At 47.8% G+C, this 16,599-nt stretch overlaps 1 pseudogene; it reads right to left on the bottom strand.

Moving 5' to 3' along the window:
• The window catches only part of LOC123115583 (disease resistance protein RGA2-like), a 104,216-nt pseudogene that overhangs the window by 53,021 nt on the left and 34,596 nt on the right, over positions 1 to 16,599 (bottom strand).

The following is a 16,599-nucleotide window of genomic DNA, read 5'->3' as shown; positions in this document are numbered from 1 at the left end:
TGCAAAACAGAGAATTTAAAAACACAGGATTTCTGCCAATCTGGGTGTTTGATTCACAACAATTGGAAGATCACATGATGCAAAGAAGCATGGTGAGATTAAGTCAAACCACAAGAAAATGTACGGTTATAATGCTATTATGCTACTATCTCTTAGTCTTGTGCTTCATGAATAGGAATTTGAAAAGGAGGACAAGTGAAAATTAAAATTCCTACGTTTTTTCTTTCAAGGAGACACTAAAAGAACAAATCTGTGTGCTTAGTGGACAATATATATAACATGTAGAGTAAAAAAGAGATGAAACAAGTGTACAACCTCTTTGGCGAAGCCATGTCGATCTCAGCGTGATTGGGTTGGCCGGTGAGGATGCTCCGGCTGACTTTGCTGTCGGAAGAGGGGAAGAAGATCTTAGGCGTCTGGAGATGGATCCCGTGGTACTGCTCCACTGTGATGGAGGGTTTCGTCGTTGGAGCAGCTCCGGTTAGTTGTACGACGCTGGGGCTGAAGCAGGACAAGAGAAACAATGAACAACGTTAACCTGAGTGGAATTCTAATAGCATCTCCAATACATGACGTAAAATACATAACCACAAAGTTCTAGATGTAAAATACATCAGCCGCTCATCTCTGAACTTAACTGTCAAAACTGAACTTAACTGTCGAAACTGAACTTAACTGTCGAAACTGAATTTTGCTGTCGAAACTGAATTTTGCTGTCGAAATTGAACGCACTAGCAAGGTGAGGCTACACGTCGGTCGACTGAATTTTTCATCTCTGGTCAGTTGATTTTGCAGCCGTTGGATACGAAATCAAGGGCCTGCGGGTCATCTTCAACCTCCACCCCCCTGAGCCGCCAGCCACCACCGGCCAAACAGCAGCCCCCCGCCGCTCGCGGCCGGCGGTGCGCCGCCCCGCCCGCCCCGAAAACACTCCCCACCGCCGGTCCTCCGCCGCCCTAGCCATCCTACTAGGCCCCCCCGTGCTGAGCTTTTTCTCCGGCGATCCCCACGCCACCGCCCCGCCAACGCCCCGCCACCGCCGGTGACCACCGCCCACATCCTGAACCCTAAGATAGATAGTGGGGTACCTCTCCGGCGAGCCCCCCTCCCTGCTGCGGCTGGTTCTTCCTTCACCCACGCGAGCCCACCCCTTGAAAATCGACTGACCCAAAAGTCGATCCAGTCGACTGAAGTGTAGCCAAATCGGAGCAACATCATAAGCAAGAGCAAGAGCGAGAGCAGCAGCGCGAGCAAGAGCAATAGCAAGAGCAGACCAGGCAGGGGACCGAGAGCAAGAGCAGAGTAGCAGCGCGAGCGAGAGCTAAAGCAGCAGCAACTCCTACTGATGTGGACGTCACCGCCGAGGGAGCGACGTCGTGGAGGAAGTGGCCGGCGACGCCGTCGTGGATGGAGTCGTGTCGTGTCAGCTCAAGACCGAGCACCGGCAGCACCGTAAGATCGAATCAAGAAGAAAATGTGGCGATTAGTGTACAACCTCTTTGGTGGCGCCAATTTGGCCGCAGCTTCATCCGAGGAAAAGGTGATGATGATGCTCTTCCGGTGGTGCAGGTTAAGATGCCGGTGTGGGAATGGAGGTGGCGCGAAAGGCGAGGGGAACATCGGGGCAGCTCCTTGGAGGTGGAGGACGGGGTGGCTGAACCGGCGGGACGATGAGATCGACGACAGATCCTCATCCGGTACGGTGGATGAGGCACGTCGAGGTGTTGCTGTGGACGACGTCGTTGGGGAAGAGGCTCCGGCTGAGTGGTGGACAGAGCAAGGTGTGGGGTTTCGTCGCGGGTTTTCACGGCCTCGATGTACGAATGGGTGGGCGGATGGGATGGCAGTGGGGAACCATGGCTTAGAGACGCGCTTGTCCAAAATGTGGGATAAGTTACGAAAGTACCCCCACCGATTTGAGGCGTTTCTTTCGGTTCAGGGGTGCCACGGGCATTTCGCGTGTCGGGATTTCACAGGAGGTGGGACTTTTTGCGTGCGTTGTAATTTTTGAATAGCAAGGCGCGGGTTGAGATGGAGGGAGTTGTCGGAGCACAACGAGACAAAGATATATCTTAAATATTTTGGGCTAAGAAGGCGCGGGTTGAAATTTCCGGACAAGCCTAACGTCTACTGTACCAAATCAATGCGCACTACAAATGTCATTCAAAACTTTGAATTCATGTTATGTTCAATTAAAATATTTCGCTAAGTGTATCATGCAACCTACTACTCAAATGAACGTTTTAGTGCATTCCAAACGTATATACTACCGCTTCAATATGAACTAAATTTGAATAGGATCTACAGTAATGATTGTTGTGAAGTCAAAGCATTTGAATTCATTTCTCTATTTTAATAAGATCTACAATCATCATTATTGTCAAGTTTAACAATCGTTTGTGTATTATCTTCACAGCACACCACATGATTAGTCTCGAGTTACATATGAACTATGTGTACTATATGAACTCGAACTAGATTTTTTGAATCCACTTTATTTTGATTTCAAATCACATTACATTTCTAGCTCTAGCTAGATCTTCATAATCTAAACCATGTCTCATATGTATAATGTGTTTATCACATTATGTATGGTGCCCCGCCCCCTACGCCTACAAGTATTTAGATGTGAGTTGCAAACACCACACATTACCACAAATTCAAATAAAATGTGAGAATGTTCGATATATAGTATTGTTTATATTGCTCGATATTTAGTTGTAAGCTGGAAACGCCACACATTATCACAAATTCAAATAAAATGTGAGATTGTTTGATGTATAGTATGGTTTAGATTGTTCGGCATTTAGCTGTGAGTTGCAAACGCCATGCATTAGCACATTATGGTATAACATGCGCACAACACGTGTATCACCGCTATATTCATGCATGCAATGTTTAAAACACTACGATCTCCTATTCAAATATATGAATCCGCTTTCATATCAAATTATGATCTTTGTTAGTCTCTTACACCCACACAATCCTCTAACCTTTGTAGCTACCACTAACTTTCTCTCGTGCATGCACACGCCCTCCTCCCCCTCCCCCTCCCTCGGCATTCTATCCACCAGGCACATTCCTTTTTTTCCTTTAGGTCGTTCTCCCAGAGTCTCCACAACTCCTTTCCGACACACACCGATCGACAAACCTCTCTAGCGATGCCTGCCTACAACATACACACACACCTTCAATCTCCTCCTTTATGTGTCCTTGCCTCGTGTCTCTCATACGGTCATACACACGTGGAAACTCTCGCCCCTCTTTTCATCGATCTCACAACCGCACACTCCTCCCCTATCTAGCTAGTAGTTGGGCCTCTCGCACCACCTCCTAGCTCCATTATCTCTGTCTATCCGTCTCGCTGGGCCTTATTTGCCTGTAACAAATGGACGTACACCGACCAATCTCTCGCTATACATATAGCTAGCTAGGTCCTTATAACTCATTTTTACCCACACGCCGATCGATCTACCTCATTAGTTGTGTCTCTCCCTTCCTCCGACAAACAACAATTGATCTATCAATCTAGTTAGGTTTGCTTACCAAATACATGGTTCCCCTTCATCATCCATGGATGCGTCTCGACAGATCTATCACGCACACGCACACACAGAAACACATCCCCACTCTTATCGATAACATTGCAGTTCCACCCTCAGTTTGTCTAGTAGGCCTCTCCCAACATCTCCGAGAAGCAACTCCATCACCCATCTAGCACTCTACCCCTCTCCCTCCCTCTCCCTCCCTCTCTCTCCTCTCTCTCTCTCTCTCTCTCTCTGTCCCATCATATTTCCCGTCCTTCAGTTATGTATGGATGTCGACCGATCTCCCTCAAGACATAGCTGGGTCTCTCCTTCTCAACACATATACGAGTCGTTCTACCTCTATAGTTAGGCCTCTGCCTACCCCTCCCACCACCCCCTACCCCCCACACACACCGATACATCAAGCGCTCTAGTCATGTCTCCCTGCCACACACAAACTTGACATGTGCCCTCTAACATTCCGGTAGGCCAGTCGCGCTATATCTTTGACTTGCACACACACACAATTTCGATGGCTCTCTTCATCGATCTCGCACCCAACCAATTGATCCTCTCTTCGACTCTATCGATAGCTATGACCCCTCCCTCTCTTCTCATGGATTGCCCGACCCTCTATGTATGATATGGATAGGCCTCCATTTCACACACATTGCATGCAAAATTTTGTTTGAGATGTCATCGACACATATTCCCACAAATAATTCACAAAATCAACCCCCCACCCCCACCGCAAAACAAAAAACACTCACGAACACGGTTCGTATCTCTCACACACACCCACGTAGGTGGGGGACATGCACAAAGAGAAGAGGTGCATGCACGGTGCACGTACTTCCATCTCTTTCCTAACCACACCCACGCGGGTACACAGTGGAGCTCATTTCTGTATGAAAAAGGCATCCCACGTGGTAATTTGGCACGTGTACTGGTTGTGCACTTGGTGGAGGGAGGATCGTCTACCACGGGTGAACAAACAAATTGCGACTTGACGCGTTATGTTAAATTAAAAAAAGAGGCAAACCATGTGGGGCCTACCTTAGAGGCAAGGCTCTATACACTGGAGTACTTTTGATGTGTCCCGTCAACTCCCAGAACAAGGAGAAGCTTGCTTAGTACGCCGTCTCCCCCGCCCACAGGCACAGTGGCTCGCAGGATGAGGTGAAGCTTGCTCTGCCTTTACGCCTGCTCCCTCGCCCATGCGCGCGGTGGCTCGCAGGACGAGGAGAAAAATTTACTACCCCCTCCGTTTACTCCTCGTCCCTACTACCTTGGTTATAGAGATTATATCATATTGTTTGGAATATATATGTCCTTTAGTAGATTTCAATATGAACTACTAGTACATACTCCAAACACTGATGTATATAGACGTATTTTAGAGTGTAGATTCACTCATTTTGCTCCGTATGTACTACTAGCACTCTCCCTCGCCCTTCGACCCTCGCCCACGTGGTGGACGTGCAGAAATTCATTCGGTCTCATATAGCTAGAACGATATATACTGCACTACCATTATTGCTCGACTTCCCGAAGAGGCGAAGAGCCAATCACAAGGTTAATATTTTGGAGAGGAGTTTACTCCTACATGCGCGAGCGCTCCTCTATATACATAGTCAGGACGGGCCAGCCTACACGGTTGCTTACTGGGTTGCTCTCTTCACACTCTCTCGCACAAAACGACTGTGGCCACATCTCTAACAGCCCGGCGGATCATGTCTGCTTGGGGAAGGGGTGGATGCTTAGTGTAGATGCGGTGGCCGTCGTCGACGGTGAAAACCCACTATCGGCACGTCCCGATCAGGGGTCCCTGCCGTTCTCTCTCACAAAACCGGTGAGGTTGCCTTCGTCCCTTGCTCACTACCGCAACGTGGGCAGTTGCCGCCTCCCGCTGCCCTCCTCAAGGTTGAGCTACGTCCCTCGGGTACAACTCCCTTTACAACCGGTTTGCACCACTGCTCCAGCTGCTCACATCACTCCCTGTGGATATTTCTCTACTTCTTTGCCCCGCACATACCTAATACCTCTACTGGCTTTTTTTGAAGGAAACCTCTACTGGCTTCTACGTACTGTATTTGTGATGAGTTTATGTATCATCAACTAGTCCCAGTAATCTTATTCTAATCACGCTTCTTCAATTTCTTTGCCACAGGGGTGCTCATCTCGATTTTGATGAAACTGCACAAAATGATCCGATGGTCAAAAGGTTGCAAACTTCATTTATTAGGAAGCTCAAACGTTGCCAGAAAATTGAAGCCTGGTCAAGGTTCACGGTTCAAGGGCTAGGGACTGCATGGATCGTTTTTTTCTTTAGCTGCCTATGTTCCAAAATAAGTGTCAACTTTAGTAGTAGTACAACTTTGTACTAAAGTTTGCACAAAGTTGAGACACTTATTTTGGAACGGAGGGAGTACATATTTGCTATGATCTGTCAATCATTGAGATGCAATAGCATGCATGTTAGTCTCCTTTGTATTTGATGAAATGTTGCAACGGGCAACCTTGGACGCAAGATACATGTAACAGGAGCTGGAAGCTTCATAGCATTGTACAAATTTATCTCGCTGATAAATTACAGTACGTAGTACTATACTAGTACTTCCTTCGTTCCTAAATATAAGTCTTTGTAGAGATTTCACCATTAACCACATACAGATGTATATAGATGCATTTTAAGTGTAGATTCAGTCATTTTGTTCCGTATGTAGTTCACCTAGTGGAATCTCTACAAAGACTTATCTACTAGTAATAGCTAGCCCCCACCACTAGGAATTCTCTATCCTCTCCTTGAGCCACATCATCAAAATTGATGTAGCTTTTAGATGAAGTAAATCAGTCCATAATAGCCGTCTGATCTAGACGTTGAGAGGCTCCGCACTAAGCCACATGCAAGCATGCAGAAATACTGTGGCACATGCATGTGAGTGGGTTTTAAATCACATCAACATGTCTGCATGCAAGCATGCACCGGTAGCATGCATGTAAGTGAGCTTTTAAGTCCCATTAACATGTCAAAAAGAAAAATATAATCCCATTATGCAGTAGGAGTTGGCTGATCTTTTTTCCTTACGTGGGATGATCTAAATGATGATGGGAGTTTATTTAGTTTGGCTACCACATTTGTCATGCGGTTATAGAGTTTTTTTTAGTTCTATGAAATCGATAATTTTGCGCAGAGAGATATACCGTTGTTCCGTGGTAACGCGCGGGGACTCGTCTAGTAATATTTAGGAATGGAGGGAGTACTATGTAAAGAGTTAGGTGTCGCACGGTGATAGTGTGAGGTGGGCCATGTAATCACTAAGCCTGCGTGTTTTCACTGCTCTTGCACTCCCCCGATGTAAGAATGGAGAAAATTGTAATCTAGTAGTAGTAGTACCTCCTTTCGCCGAAAGCGTGGGACATCCAGCACTCCTACCACCTCAATAATAAAGACCAATGAGCCGTCAAATCACATAGACCCAGTAGTAAGTTGGACGGACGAAGCAATCATCACTCTTGCGCCAGTGAGAGGTCGCGTCTGCTCTGCCCGGGCATGAATGCGGCACCGATTCTTTGGAGCGGTGCTGACCGTTTTGGGCGGGAAGCGCGCGCGGGCGATGGAGGGGCTTTGGGTGGGCCAGGCTGGTCAGGAGCGGGCGTGGCAGCTGTCAGCATCTCCCTACCGGACACGCCCAAAAACGAGAGGATGCACCGACTCTCGCGGCTAAAATCGTACACTACACACCATCTCTCTGTAGGAGTAGGTCGATCTGTTGCACTCTCTAACACACACATGCTGTTAAACACACACACGCACACGCACACACCTTGGTCCCGTTGCACCTTCTAACGTGACTTATTACACCTAGACGAAGGGAGTAGTAAGTATACTAGATACGGTGGCGCACTGACTTAAGTCGAATACAAGTGCCCAAAATTTGTGTGCATGTTATAATAAGGATTCACTTAAAAGAGTACGTGAGCGAACAGAGGGATCAATTGGACAGTGTTCCCAAGCAGTATCGAGATGTGTGAGGTAAGATACACCGCTGCCGCTTTTAATTTTTCTTATTAATTTGTTTGTTTCACCCTCTGACTGGTGGGACCCAATGTACTATGTGGAGAGAGGTAAGGTGACCAAGGCTGCATTATTTCTGCACCACTGTGGATAGTCTTACCACCAAAGCCACATGACACGATTATGATTGAAATCCCAATGACTCCCACACACACACACAAAAACACGGCATGCTTGTCACACGAATGCAGGAATGTATAAAAGGTTAGTTTCCTCTCGTTGAACATAATGGGAGGGTTGTGTAGCTGGTTAGCCTGTTCGCTCATCAAATGTGAGGTCTCGGGTTCGATAACTACACTTGAGCATAATTTTTGCCAGGAGGATTCTTTGACTGGTCAAAATGTTTTCTAGGGTTTGCACACTTCACACTCTCTCTCCAGTATATATATATATACACGCTGGAGCCTCAGCGCTTGTAGTTGCTCTCTTCACACTCTCTCGCCCTCTCCCGCTGGAGCCTCAGCGCTTGTAGTTGCTCTTTTCACACTCTCTCGCCCTCTCCAGATCTAAACAAGACATCATTGGCCTCTCTCTCCCCTCACTGCTGCTCAAAGAGTTGGCAGGATCTGTCCGCCGGGAAGGGAAGGAGGCTTAATGCTGTCGTCGTCGGCGAGGGAGGGAATCCACTACCGGCGCATCTATTCACTTTCCACCCAGCGGCGGCACGGGAGGGCCTCCGACCCCTTCTTCTTCGCCGCCGTCCCGTGGCCCACCGAACCACGCCCAAAGAACCTTAAGGTATATTTTACTTACTCCACATGCATTGCTCTAGCTGCATGTATACCATGAATCTAGGACATGGTTCAAAGAGGAAAGGAGTGGGGGAAAGTAGTGGGAAAAGTTGTATATAGCATGAATCTAGGACGTGGTTCAAAGAGGAAATGAAGGGGGAAAGTTGTATAGCATGAATCTAGGACGTGGTTCAAAGAGGAAAGGAATGGGAGAAAGTAGTGGGGTAAGTTGTATCGCATAAATCTAGGACGTGGTTCAAAGAGGAAAGGAAGGGGCGAAAGTACTAGTTCAAAAAGGAAAGGAAGGGACAAGGCTGTAGAGTTTGAGCAGGACTAGATTTGTTGCGCTCACATATGGAAAGGTGTCTAAAGATAACAAAACTGGGACCAACACAAATATGCTCCTTGGTTGTTTGTTCTTTGTTGCAACAGACTATGCATGACCACAGTACATCGGTAGATGCACATGGTGCTGCTGCGTCCACTGTCCCGTGCAACTCATTAGCTGTTGTTAAATCTAAGGCCCTATTTGGTTAAAAACTCCCTAGTCCCTACCTGCTTGGTTCCAGGGACTAAACATGGACTAGAGGTTATTAAATGACATGCTAAAAGACCATGTTACCCCTAGTAATGAACTAATAGAAACAAGGTGCGATGCGTGGCAGGTGCAACTGTTGGAAAAAGTCCCAAAAAGACTCCCTAGGGGTCTTCGTTCTTTAGTCCCAAATGCCCACTTTTAGTCCCTAAAAGTCCCTCCTGTTTGGTTTATATGGGACTGACACGGAGTTTTTTTAGTCCCTACACCAAAATGTCCCTGTAAATAAACACCCTCTAATAATGCCGCTGGAAAATTGATGCAATGCCACAGTTAAAAGCAACTTACATGTTTAATGAATCTTATTGTTAATATAATCTCTATGTTAATATTAATCAATGCCACCGTTTGAGAAATGCTACTGTCTTGCTCTCTTTCCCATTTAGATAAGGTAGATGCTTCTCTTTGTTGGCTTCTATGTCATCCACCATTATTGACCACTAATTGTTTCCTTTGCACCTATGTGTAAACAGGGTTATCTACTTCACCTCATTGCCATTGTGACCTTTTGTTGCACTACACAAAACACTTTTATTTTAAGAGTGTTTTGTGCAGTTCAACCAAAATGTCACACCGACAATGTTGCTTGATTGCTTGATCTTAGTGGAACTGCACAAGAGGAGATCTTACTTCCTATCCATTAAGGCGAATTTGGTTCAGATCTTCTTCTTGTGAGTTGTTTGAATTCCGCATCATCAGAGGTCTTCTTATTGAACCAAGTGATGAAGGGGAAGAACAAGCGGAAGAAAAAAAATCAACTCCCAGTGCTGTAATGAAGCACTAGAACAGTGATGACACAAGTAATGATATAGTTTTGCATCTTAATTTATTGCTATGGCTGGAACGAGAAATTGTTTTGCCACTGATTTGATGCCATACGTAATTATCTCTACTTGTGCAAATAGGGATCTTCTTTGAAGATACCATATGTTTTAGTGGAACTGCATAAGAAGATGTTGGAAACATTAAACTAATCGAGGAGTATATAGTAAGCATGGCCACCCCCGTAGATAGCAATAGATGGTTCCGGAGAAGTGCTTCATCTGTATGCTCTACACAATCAGCCTCCTGACAAAGGTTGGTACTCGCCCACTAATTTCATCCATATGATTGATCTTTGTCATCTCTATTGGTGTTGTGCTACTATTTAGATACTGTCATGAAAAAGTGGTATTGTCCTTGAGAAGTGCTTCATCTATGTTGTTTTAAATATTTCCGTTCCTTTTTTTCGAGCAAACAGGGATGCTAGCATTTAGTAGTCCTCTTGTCTTTGCACAACAGGATCATCTTCCTCTGAAGAAGAATATGGAGTATGTGAAGTGACTAGTTCCGGTTATGCCAGGATGAAGAAGCCCTTTCTATCTTCTCATCAGAAGGTGCAGTTAAAGGATGGTTACATTACTCCCCACAAGACCAAACTAACTTCAGCTTAGAAGGACTGACAAATCTCCATTTTTTTGCTGTGATGCGCGAGTACAATGTTGTTCTAGGATTCTTTCTGGTGAGTTCCATTTTTCTAAAAGTGTGCTCTACATGGACCATGTATGTGCCTGTTGAAACTGTCAATTCATAGTACAGTTTGCTTTATACTAATCACTTTTTTGTATTTGTGCAAACAGGGGTGCTCAGCTTGATTTCAATGGGAACTGCACAAAATGTTCATGAATACATCGAATCATTCATTTCCACCACAAGAAAGGAGGTGCCCATAAGTTCAAGGCGTTGCAACATATAAGGGCGAAATCATACAAGCTACGCGCGAATTTGGTTGATTTTGGTGGAACTGCACAAAAAGAACAGCTGGTTTGTTTAGCACGAGGTGCCATGTCAATCTCCGAACTGATGGTAAACCCTGCCCATTCCACAATCATAGGCATTTGATATTTTGTAATGGGACAACCTTATCAAATTTTGCTCATTGATTTTAGCAAGATATGCGTTTGATATTTTCGAATGGGACGCCCTTTGCTGTCAGCAGCGTCGATCAATTTTTTGTTTATTCTTTAGTTGTGAAGTAAATATTGCCTCTGACATGTGAGTCGGCGAGATGCATAATCATCGATTGTTTTGAATGTTCTCTATGAATTGCCAGGCCTGTGTGTTTGATTGCAATGTACAGAAACGCTAAAAAGCTGCACAAACTCTATGTACTCCTTCTGTATAAGATTGCCAGGCCTTTTTACTTCGCACATTCTAAAAGTGCATACTTTTTTGTATAAGATTGGTCAAAGTAGAGATACTTTGACTGCAGACAAAACTTGTATGCAGACTAGAAAGGACCGGAGGGAGTACATGTGAAACTGCTACAAACGAGGTGATCACCCTGGGAATGATGCTAGTACGTATTGTTTTGCATGTTCATCAAATGCCACTAATACAGGAATTCGAACTAATCGAAATAAGTTCATTCATAGACGGTCGGATTTCATATAAACATGCCGGATTTCATTACATTTCATACATTCTTCAACTAAAAAGGGGTGCACTGGAGGTATAATTAATTAAACCGAAGCTACCCACCCGTGTCCCGCTGAGCCGAATAGAAGATTCAGTGACTTAACAGCAGGTGCAGTTGCGTAACTGACATGTGGCCTGTTGGGCCCATGTGTCAGTCAGCCAACTGCACCAACAGTTAAGTAGAAGCAGCGTTCTTCTCCAGCGCAGCTCTCCGACTCCACGTTGCCGCCAAGAAGCTAACAGGCCGTCAATGGTCAACCCGCCTAGCTTGGCTTCAACCGGAGGGTAGCAGCGGTGGCCTTACTTGGACCCGAGCGGCGGTGACCTACCGTGTTCTACTCTTCCTCGTTTTCTGTGTGGCGCGGCCTCGTTGGTAGCGGGGCGGGGCCTCGGCGGAGCCGACAATGTCCTCTGTCTCGTTGTCGGCTGGTGGCGCCTCAGCGGAGCGGTGGAAATCCTCCCCCACGTTGCCGGCAGGGTGGGGCCTCGGCTGAGCCGGCGATGTCCTTTGTGTCGTTGTTGGCGGGGCGGGGGCTCGGCGGAGCCGGTGGTGTCCTCTGCCTCGTTGTTGGTGCCGCAGGGCCTCGGCAGAGCTGGCAGTGTCCTCCGCCTCGTTGTTGGCGCCGTGGGGCCTCGGCGGAGCAGGGCCTCGTTGACGCCAGCGGAGCGGGGACTCGTCGGAGCTGGCATTGTCCTCTGCCACGTCCTCGGTCTCGCCAAACAGCGCCTCGCCCGCTTCATTGTCCTCTTTGCTTGCCTCTTTGTAGGCGGCCGCAGCCTCCGCCACCCGCATGCGGTACCGCCAGCGCTCGAGGCGGCCCTTGCGGGTGGAGCGGTACGAGTCCAGCAGTGCCTCCTGGTCCGGCCGCTCCTCGGCGATCTGATCCTCCACCTGCAGGTGCTCCTAGAGGAGATGGTGGTTGTAGGCAGCATCGGCCTGCGCCTCCTGGAACTGCTCCTCAGGCATCTGCCTCACCCTGTCCATATACTGGGCACGGGCCTCACCGATGGTCATGGTGCAATGCACCGGCAAGGATGGCGCGGAGGAGGGGGTGGGCGCGGATCGTCGACTACCATGTTCTCCATTGGGACGTCGTCGTCCTTCAGCTGCCTGTCGGCCAGTCCGTTGATAGCAATGGCTGCCATCTCCTTGTGGTCCGTCGTCCGCCCGTCCCGAAGAGCGCTGGAGCGCGAGGAAGCCATGGTGGGCAGTAGTGATGTGGACAGGAGAAAGGGAACGGATGCAGATGACTGCGGCTATGGCCGGCGCAACAGTTTATATAGCAATGGTGGGCGGGCAGAGGGACGGACGTGTGGCGCTGGAGTAGCCGCCTCAGCAACTGCATATCATTAATGTGTGCGGCAGATGGACGGACGGACGACACTTGTGTCGTTTGAAGGCGGAGCAATCGCCTGCACCGGGAAGCGGGGCGGCCGACACTGACTGTTTTGTGCGGAACCGTGCGTGGGCGAGGAGATTACTTTACTTGGAGACGATGACAATGGGGACCCACCAGGCCCATAGCCTCACGTACGCAAGTGCCTCCTTATTATATATATATATATAACTATAATTTATTTTTCTTCCTCCTGGTTTCCTGACATCATGGTCCCACACCATTGTCAACCTATGTACTCCCTCCTTTCCGGTTTATAGGGCTTATCTCAAAATTTTAGTTTTTCCATTTTATAAGGATCAATTTGGTTGTTTTCCATCACATGTTCAGATTCCAAGGTGCATTATATCATTGCATGCAAGTATTAAGAGAAAATTGACCAATGCATGTACTTTATGCATGCATGCATTGCAATTAATGCATTGATAAACATAATTTTTTGAGGATAACAAGAGCATTAATTAGGTGCTTTTGCAAAACTACAAAAAGTACTCCACCACTCGCCATCTACCTTGATTGGTGAGATTTTTGAATTGAGCATTATAAACCGGAAAGGAGGGAGTAGTCAATAAACGAGAGAATTGCACAAGAAGCGACCGACAGTTGGGACCAAGCAGCTCGAACATTATTTGTGTTTTTGAGGTGTGTGCACTGCAGAGTTTTTTGATGTTTACCCCAGATATTAATTTTTCTCCTCTGAACAACAACGAAAACATCGCTGCAGGTATTAACTGGGCGGGCTGTGTCCCGTCTAGCCCAGGCCACATATCCAGCCCAGATATTAATTTTTTTTCAAGCTGAAAATGGCGAGCCCAGCTATACTTTTTTAGGAATACCCAGGCAAGGTCAAGTTGTTATTCTCCGCCCCGCTGGGCTGCAAATCTTTCCTAGGAGGGATGCATTAGGCTTAACAAGAAAATGGGCTTTAAGAAATAATAAATGGGATTTAATTATAAAAACTGGATAGTAACTATAAAAAAATGCACCAAACAGTGATTACTTTATAAAATATTATTTTTGGATATTCAAAATTTTAATTTCATTAATTGTTGTGAGCATAATGTTTCATTGTATTTTTACGTAATATAAATTTATATTGAAATTGTATTTAATCTGACTAGAAATTTCGGGATAAAAATATTCGGATCCCATCAAAATGTGGGAAATTTTATTAAATTTTGTTTTGAACGGTTGGTTGAAATGGGCTGTACTTTTAACAAACTGTAAATGGGCTGTAGTAAATTCCATTAGAATTCAAAAATGGGCTACACATTCTTACAAATCTCAAATGGGCTATAAGTCCTCTGCCACACACTTCTGGCCTTACTAAGTTGACGCGTAAGTTGACGCGTCCCCTAAAAAAACAGAGTTGACGCGTATGCAAGGCTTTGTCAACTATAATCAACACACGGTTCCTGCAGTAGTGGTCGTTGGATGTCCATCCAACGGATGCCGTGCTTCTTCTTCAATCTCGGATATTCTAGCTTCACCCGCCCAAAAAATGATTCCTCCCCCTGACATCTGGGGCGCACCGTTTCGGAAGCTGACCTGTGGGCGTACTAAGTTGACTTACCAAGGGCTTTGTCAAATTAGTCAATATAAACGATTCTAGCTGTAGTGACCGTACGATGTCCATCCAACGGCCATCGTGCTTCTTCAACCTTTGGTCTTCTTGCTCCAGCCGCCCAAAGCAGGGCCGGTTGTGCCGCCTGCTCCTGCCTCCCGTGGCCGGCTGTGCTGCCGAGGAGGCCTCACCGCCCCCTACTACTCCCACCGCTGGCCAGGCCATCCCTCCACTCACCCACACCCCCTGTTATTCTGCTGCGACGGCAGCGCAGACGAACCAGTGAACCCTCGTACTCCTCTCCGCGTGTGCATCCACTGCCGCATCTTCCCCGGCTCTTCGTCGTCCCCTTAAAAGGCCTCGCCGTCATCCACCGCCGTGGTGCTCTCGGTGCGGCATGGTCAACGTGGTCAAGGAACGACTTCCATCGGACGTGGACTGTACGTGGAGAGGCTGGCAGCTGGGTCCACGGCAGCCGCAAGGAAGTGCCTCCTTATTACGGGCAAAATAATTATTCCTCCACCTGACAGCGGGGACCCACCAAATGGGCCACCGTATTTCGCGAAAAAAATGATTCGCCCCCTGACTGCTGGGACCCATGAGCTACATCTTCGCACGCAAGGAAGTGCATCCGGGAATAAAAAAGCGATTCACCCCCTGACTGCTGGGACCCACCAGCTACATCTTCGCACACAAGGAAGTGCATCCGAAAAAAATGATTCGCCCCCCGACTGCTGGGACCCACCAGCTACACCTTCGCACGCAAGGAAGTGCGTCCGGGCAAAAAAAACGATTCGCCCCCCTGACTGCTGGGACCCATCAGCTACACCTTCGCATGCAAGGATGTGCATCCGGGCAAAAAAACCAAAATGATTCGCCCCCCTGACTGCTAGGACCCACCAGCTACATCTTCGCAGGCAAGGAAGTGCCTGACAGTCGGGACCCACCTGGTCGAAGCGTCCGTAGCGTTGTCATCCTGGTCGCGAACGTGTACGTACATACTGGTCGATGTAGAGGCGCGCACGTATCGTAGTAGAGGCGCGCATGTGTCATAGTAGAGGCGCGCACGTAGCATGTGCACGTACGTACAACGGCCAGGGTGCAAGAAAGAAAATACGGCCACGTACGTGTACATACGGGTGGGGTCTAGAACGCCTACTCGCACATACGTATGGTGAGGGCTCGTGTTCATGGGGAGGCAACGGAATGTGTCGTGTTCATGGGGAGGCAACGGAATGCATCATGTTCATCGGGAGGCAACGGAACGCATGGGAGCCAACCGGCTGGGTTGGAACGAAATGCGTGGTCGTGTTCATCGGGAGGCCTTGGACGGAACAGGCGATGGAAACGAGGCCTGGCATACCGCAAAACGGAGGAAACGGACCTCCTACGGTCGAAACGGAGGTCCTGTTGATCGGGAGGGGTGTGGCGTACCGCAAAACGGAGGAAACGGACCTCCTACGGTCGAAACGGGGGTTGTCGGTGTCAAAACCGGCGGATCTCGGGTAGGGGGTCCCGAACTATGCGTCTAGGCGGATGGTAACAGGAGACAAGGGACACGATGTTTTTACCCAGGTTCGAGCCCTCTCGATGGAGGTAAAACCCTACTCCTGCTTGATTAATATTGATGATATGGGCAGTACAAGAGTAGATCTACCACGAGATCAGAGAGGCTAAACCCTAGAAGCTAGCCTATGGTATGATTGTTGTTCCTCCTCTCTCGACTAGCCTGGCCTCGGTTTATATAATGCACGAGAGGCCTAGGATAACAAGACTCCTAGCCGAATACGCCGGTGGGGGAGGAGTCCTTGTCTTGATCGCCAAGTCTTGTGGAATCTTCCTTGTATGCGGCAGCTGTCCGGACTGGCCCATGAGTATACGGCCATGGGGGTCCTCGGCCCAATCTAACAGATCGGGAGATGACGTGGTGAGTACCCCCTAGTCCAGGACACCGTCAGTAGCCCCCTAAACCAGTCTTCAAGTTTAGGGACGCTCCTCGATTCTTCCGAACCGTTCTTCATCTTCAGTCGTCGGTCTTGAAAACTGGTTCAACAAATCTTCTCATCTTTGATCTTGAGGATCGCCGAAATGCATTCGACGAGTTTACACATCGGGTATCCGAGGAGCCCCTTTAAGTTTCCGGCCTTTATCAATGCCTTGTTATTTTTATGCCACACCCCGGGTTTGAAGTTGTTCCCCGGCGGCAGCCTCCTCGTGCGTCCGAGCTCCAACGCCGGACTGCATTCGAGG

The sequence above is a fragment of the Triticum aestivum genome, chromosome 5B, assembly GCF_018294505.1.
Source record: "Triticum aestivum cultivar Chinese Spring chromosome 5B, IWGSC CS RefSeq v2.1, whole genome shotgun sequence".
Lineage (NCBI taxonomy): Eukaryota > Viridiplantae > Streptophyta > Magnoliopsida > Poales > Poaceae > Triticum > Triticum aestivum.
This window is presented reverse-complemented; position numbering and strand designations above follow the sequence as displayed.